Raw genomic sequence first — 6,000 nt, forward strand, 5'->3', positions numbered from 1 at the left:
AGCCGAGATGACTTTCGAAAGTATTGATCCGAACAAACAAATCAGTCATGCCGCTTTTAAATGATCTATTGTCACAACATTTGTTCCCTTCTTATAATTCATATTTTTTGGGGGGGGAAAAAAGACGACAAGAGCAATGAAAACACGTAAAAATGATGAAAAGAGCTGCAGATTTGTGGTTTTTTTTTGTCTGAGGAGACGAGTCGTGAGAATAAAAAACTGTCTCAGTTGTTCTCGGAGACATTTAATCAAATAACACAGGATGGAATAAGTTGACAGTCTGGGGTCTCGACCACAAAATGTACAACCCTGAGGCTGCCACACACACACACACACACACACACTATTAATGTGGGACAGAAACGATGAATGGACGCGTGCTGCACATGGACTGTGACGTAACTACATCCTTCATGCTTCAACTTGAAAAATGCCGACCATGTTTATGAGAAACATTTCCAACACTAAAGGTGGAGTTGATCAACTGGATCATGCCGGCTTGTCATATTTTCGCTTGTGCGAAGGTTAAAATGGTAGCAACCTTCTCAGTCCACAGACCATGAGGCCGCTTTCTTCCCTTAATGAAGTCATTGTTTGGGTTCATGGTATACATGAGATATATGTTTACAGATTAATCATTTTGCGTGTATATCTTCTGTTCACATTGTCCCACTGCGAACCCTGTTCAAGAGGAAGTGTCGGTTTCCCTCCGCATTTTGATTCACAGCATTTGGCCCCACGTCCTGAAGCAGACCTCCATGAGTGTGTGAGCGCACACGGATGAGCGGTAAGAACAGAAAGAGAGCGGAAAAAGAAAAACAGATAGAAAAGACGGAGAGAATGGGACACAAAGTCAGAAAGCGGGAGCGGAGAAGGTCAAGAATGCAGGTTGTGTGTAACGGGCGATGCTTCACGTCGCCAGGGCGTCTGAGGCGCTGCCAACAGCCCGTTGAGCAACGTGTTGATGTATGGGGCGTCTGCTGGTTGTCCCGCAGAGCGAGGGAAGGAATCCTGCAAGAGACCCATTTACTCTGTACAGTCGGTGTCCAGTTCCTGCTCTCATCAGTGTTACCGTCAGCATCTGTACAGCTGTAGAAATAAATGCAGGCGCATATCACATTTGCAATATTTAAACTTAAACTACTTTTTTCCTTCATTGTAGACAAGAATCACTTGCAATTCCAGTCTCACCTGTGAAAGACAAGCAGCAAAAGCATGGAATATAAACCAGCTGTGAAACACGAGGTCCTTCAACATGTTAGCAGCCGTCTGTCTCTAAGGACTTCCAGGAAGGTGAGGCCTCCTTGAACGTGAGCGGTGTGAACCCAAACAAACTAAACACAAAGATACAACAAAGTCAACTTCCATGGTAAACTGTTTGCACCCAAACGGCTGCACACATAGTCCAGGAATGTTGCACTTACGGCCGTTGCACAGATCTGAACAATGTTATTTGGGTTTCGTCCTGTGAGGACGGTGAATGCCAGCACCAGACTGCAAATACAACCAATTGTCTCGACCAACCAACTGACGTCATACCTGGAACCACTGTGCATTGTTCGGGTATTGTTGGAGACTCGCCCACCTCAGCCAGTAAGAGCTCTGTGCAGATGAAGCGCAGTCCTTTCATCTCCGCATGGTGGCGGTTCCTTGATCCGCTCGGCGTTCGGCGGACGCCACCTGTCCAAACAGAGTCGGCACATGGCGATGGGTGTGGATACATGCTAACAGGCACATGTTGAGGTGAGCCCAGCTGTTTTGACACGACGGCACGTGTGTTCCGCACGGAGACGGAGCGATTACATAAAAGCCTTTTGTGCAGCGTGGGAAGACATGCTGCAGCTGTGGAGGAACTCAAATTGGATGATGAATAATTGTTTTTAGTGTGTTTTACTGCTAATTTTAGACACGGGTCTGTTGACAAAGAGTCTTCAGAGCCAGATGCTGTAAGTCCAGAGGACCCACAGCAGCACGAGACCACGTGAACGAGCCGGGTGGAGTTTTAATGTCTGCTAATGAGGACATGACGAGTTCACTGCTGGAGATGTTTGATACCAGCGAGCTTGGCTTTTACTGGGCCATTCAGACAGTGCCCAGTGCACACACACACACACACACACACACACACACACACACACACACACACACACACACACACACACAGTTTTAACTTACACTGTTTCCTGGAGACGCACCCTTAATAAAAGCAAACCTGTTCAACTGTAACTTCAGCATGCTCTAACCTTGAAGCTGAAGCTGCACTTCATCTACAGAGAGAGAGAGAGAGAGAGAGAGAGAGAGAGAGAGAGAGAGAGAGAGAGGGAGAGAGAGAGAGAGAGAGAGAGAGAGAGAGAGAGGTTGTGGCTTTGTGCCTTACTTGAAGACTGTTCCGCCCTCTCTCTCTCTCTCTCTCTCTCTCTCTCTCTCTCTCTCTCTCTCTCTCTCTCTCTCTCTCTCTCCCTCTCTCTCTCTCTCTCCCTCTCTCTCTCTCTCTCTCTCTCAGTCTGCTGTCTCGCCTCTCTGTCCGCATTGTACCGCTGTGGAGGCTTTAACTCGACATCACCACTACGACCGAGCGGGTTTTTCTTTCCTGGGAGACTTTTTTTTTTTACTCTCTCTCTCTCTCCCTCTCTCTCTCTCTCTCTCCCTCTCTCTCCCTCTCTCTCCCTCTCTCTCCCTCTCTCTCTCTCTCTGGATGATACGCGTGTTGCAGGAGTGGACCTCGCTGCTGTGAAGTGCACCGTGAGTAGCGTTGTTGTCTTTTACTCTCTTGTCTCTTCACGGGAGGAAGTGAAACACCTGCCGCAGAAAGACGACTCTGCTCCGCGTAGCTGCGGCAATGTGGGCGTAAATGTGCATTGACAGCGCCATTAGTCACCTGGAACACGCACCTAATAGGTCAATTTAATAGATATGAATATGGTAATATTATAGCTGACCGAATACCTTAACAGATTATACTATCTATCTATCTATCTATCTATCTGTCTATCTGTCTATCTATCTATCTATCTATCTGTCTATCTGTCTATCTGTCTATCTGTCTGTCTGTCTGTATCCATCCAGCTTAATTACTTCCTAAATCAATCAGCCTTATTATCCATACACAGACGTGTCTGCAGTTCTTCAGTTGGTATTATTGCCAGCGGTGGGATCATTGGGTCAGTGTGTCAGGTGTTTCTCATCTCATTACATCCAGTCACACATCACTTCAGTGTTTACAGGATCAGATGCCTCACAGCAAACCAACAAAAGGACCGGCTGCAGACAATAGAAGCTCGTCTGCTGGGCTCTTTAAAGGAAAAAGTCAGAGCACGCTGTGCGAGACCATCTCCTCTCTCTCGCCCGCCTCTTCACACAGCAGGCGTTTTTGTGTGCTCCCATTAACTTGTTGCAAAAGCAAGTCAAATTGCATTAGCAAGGGGATGAGGGGATGAGCTGACGGCACAGTACAACGGGCACTTGTGTGTCTGCCACTGTGCCACAGCTCCAGGGTTGTGACTGCAGACCATTAATAAATCATGAGACTGTACAACTAAATCAGCCGCCTGTGTCACTGAACCCCTCCGACTTCCTCTGGCTCTGTGCAGGAGACCAGACCAGCAAAACATGAGAGCAGAGCCCGCGATTTAGAAAGTATAGTTTATTATTTTGTGTTGAACCGAGCTGGATGGGTTCCACATTAAATCCCCGTAAAAACATGTTCTGAAGGAGACAGCTTGTGTCAATCAGAGTTGTAGCTCCTTCACTGCCCACAAGCAACTCAAGACGGCAATTTGTCATCTTTTAATTGAGTCACATGGTGATGAAATCACACATCGGGACACTGTGGTACATGATTACGTCGTCTAAATGTATAATTACATGAAGCTCAAATTACTCACCAGAAAATGATTATCACGCGAGTTCTTCCTGAAATGAGAAAATATTGATTTCACACAAAAAACTAAACGCTGCTGGGGGAGTTTGACCAAATCAAATCGCTTCTTCGTGCTCACTGAGATGGAGTTGATGTCGACATGCCACTCGCTTCTCCCTCGTCCTGAGGAATTCTTGTTTTGATAACACACAAATGAGTACTATATGATGTACTATATGATTTAGCCGATCAGCAGTCTTGCAGATGAGGCAGGGAGAGAGAGAGATAGAGAGAGATAGAGAGAGATAGAGAGCATCGTGCTACATTGAGCTGCAGAAATGCTTCAACAGACCTTAATGGTCTTTTTTTGTAACTCTTGAATGAATCCTCTGTTCGTCTTTTCAACAGTTGTCATAGGAAAATCTGTGAGATCTCGTTTTCTCTGTACTCCTCAGTCTGCAATCTTCCCCTCCTTCTCTCCTCCCTCCTCCAGCGTCTTTCTATTGTGAGTAGCATCGGATCAGTTCCTTTTCTTTCTTTCTTTTGTTTCCCTCTCTTCTTGTGTCCAGCTCCCTTTTGCCTCCCAATCCTGTTGCTGAGCGTTTCATGGGATTACGATTCTCAGTTGTTGTTTTTTATTTGCTTTGCTGGCTGCAAAAGACACTATATATGTATGTGTGTGTGTGTGTGTGTGTATACAGAAAAAATAACTGTCTTTAACTGTATTTCATTCATAACGAAATTACAAGCAACCCATCTTCCTCCTCCTCCTCCATCATCATCCTCTCGCACTAAACTAGTGCCGACCTCTTTGGAAAGATAATCTGTGCTTTTCCTTTTTGGCCCCGGACCTTGAAGGCAGAGGGATGACGTGGTTCTCTGAGAGGCCCGGCTTTACGGCTTTACTTACCGGTTCCTTTTACTGCTCCACAACCACCTCAACCCACCTCCCCCGACCCCCAAGCCCCTCTCCCCTCCGCCTGGTGCGCCGTCTCTCACAGAAGTCATACGGCCGTGTGACCTTTAAAAGAATGCGTTCGCCCTGGTGTGAAGTTGGGTGTGATGTTATTCATGAGTTCATTTGGTTGAGAAGTGCACAAATGTGAGTATGAATGGACTAAACGGGACATTTAGGTGCAGTAATCTTTCCTTGATTTTGTCTTTTCTTTGAAAACGGCGATGAATTTAAATACAATACCTTTCAAATACCTCAACATCCATTGGACGTATTGCCACTCGCTTGGCTCCAGATATCTGTGAGGCTCAAATGATGAAACTTTAGCAATCTCATGACATTTATTGATTTCTGGTGCCACCAGCAGATCAATGTTATCCGTTATCCCGTGAAGTATCTCAAAATCTCATAGATGGATGAAAAAAAAATTGGATTAGGAAAAGAACAATTCAAGGACAGGATATGAGACGGGACCAGCTGGAAAGAAAGGAAGGAAGACATTAGAGGGGTTTATTTTAAAGGACAGAGATGAACAGGAAGTAGAGGAAAGAAAAGAAAGGAGAGGAAGAGGTTGAGCCCAGAGGAGCGCGATGGGAGACATGATGGATGGAAGGGAGAGGAGGATCAAAAAGAGCTTCAGAGGAGGGTGGACGTGAAAGAGAGAGCAGCGGTGGTAAAATGGCTCTCCAGAGGAGATGTGATAAACAACACTTAAGAGCCTCTGTGGTTAAGTAATCACTGTGATTTGAGGCTACAGCTACTGGAGAGAACAGCGCTAACAGCTAGCCTGACTGACAACCGTTCTACTGTAACATAACATGGCATAGCGTAGCGTAGCATGCCTTGATAACACGCTGTCGCATAATAAGTTGTGGTATTTTTGGAAATGTTGTGAGAAGAGGATTTCCACCAAATGGATGTTGCTTTTAAGGTTTGAGTGGCAGATAGTGGGGGGCGGGTTCTCGGTGGTTTGACTTCCTTTATGTAGTGTATGGGCTCCTAGCCTTTATGCAAATTTTGCAATAATTGGAAAAATATTTCTCGAAATTAAAATGAAATGTCCGTGAATATGCAAGAGAAAGTGTGCACACAGCAATATTAGATGATGCCAAGAACTGTACAAACAGCTGTTTGTGGCATTGGAAAGTGATGTTGTTTCTCCAGAGTATCTTCAACAGACACGCAG

General features: G+C 45.6%; 1 protein-coding gene and 1 long non-coding RNA gene across 2 annotated transcripts in view; one reads left to right on the forward strand and one right to left on the reverse strand.

Annotated features, from left to right (window-relative positions):
* Positions 1–970: 970 nt before the first annotated feature.
* On the reverse strand, positions 971–1,653 carry LOC137790314 (uncharacterized). The gene is made up of 3 exons (XR_011077900.1): positions 1,540–1,653; positions 1,192–1,334; positions 971–1,089 (listed from the first exon to the last, which is right to left on the reverse strand). It is a non-coding gene; the product is annotated as an uncharacterized lncRNA (long non-coding RNA).
* Positions 1,654–2,661: 1,008 nt separating this feature from the next.
* Positions 2,662–6,000, forward strand: part of gpr4 (G protein-coupled receptor 4) — a 25,738-nt gene continuing 22,399 nt past the window's right edge. The window contains exon 1 of the mRNA XM_068585150.1: positions 2,662–2,742. The gene's annotated coding sequence lies outside the window, so the exon portion shown is untranslated. The remainder of the gene's footprint in view (positions 2,743–6,000) is intronic.

This window comes from Clinocottus analis, unplaced genomic scaffold (assembly GCF_023055335.1).
Source record: "Clinocottus analis isolate CAN_PGR_092001 unplaced genomic scaffold, fCliAna1.0.p SCAF_2, whole genome shotgun sequence".
Lineage (NCBI taxonomy): Eukaryota > Metazoa > Chordata > Actinopteri > Perciformes > Cottidae > Clinocottus > Clinocottus analis.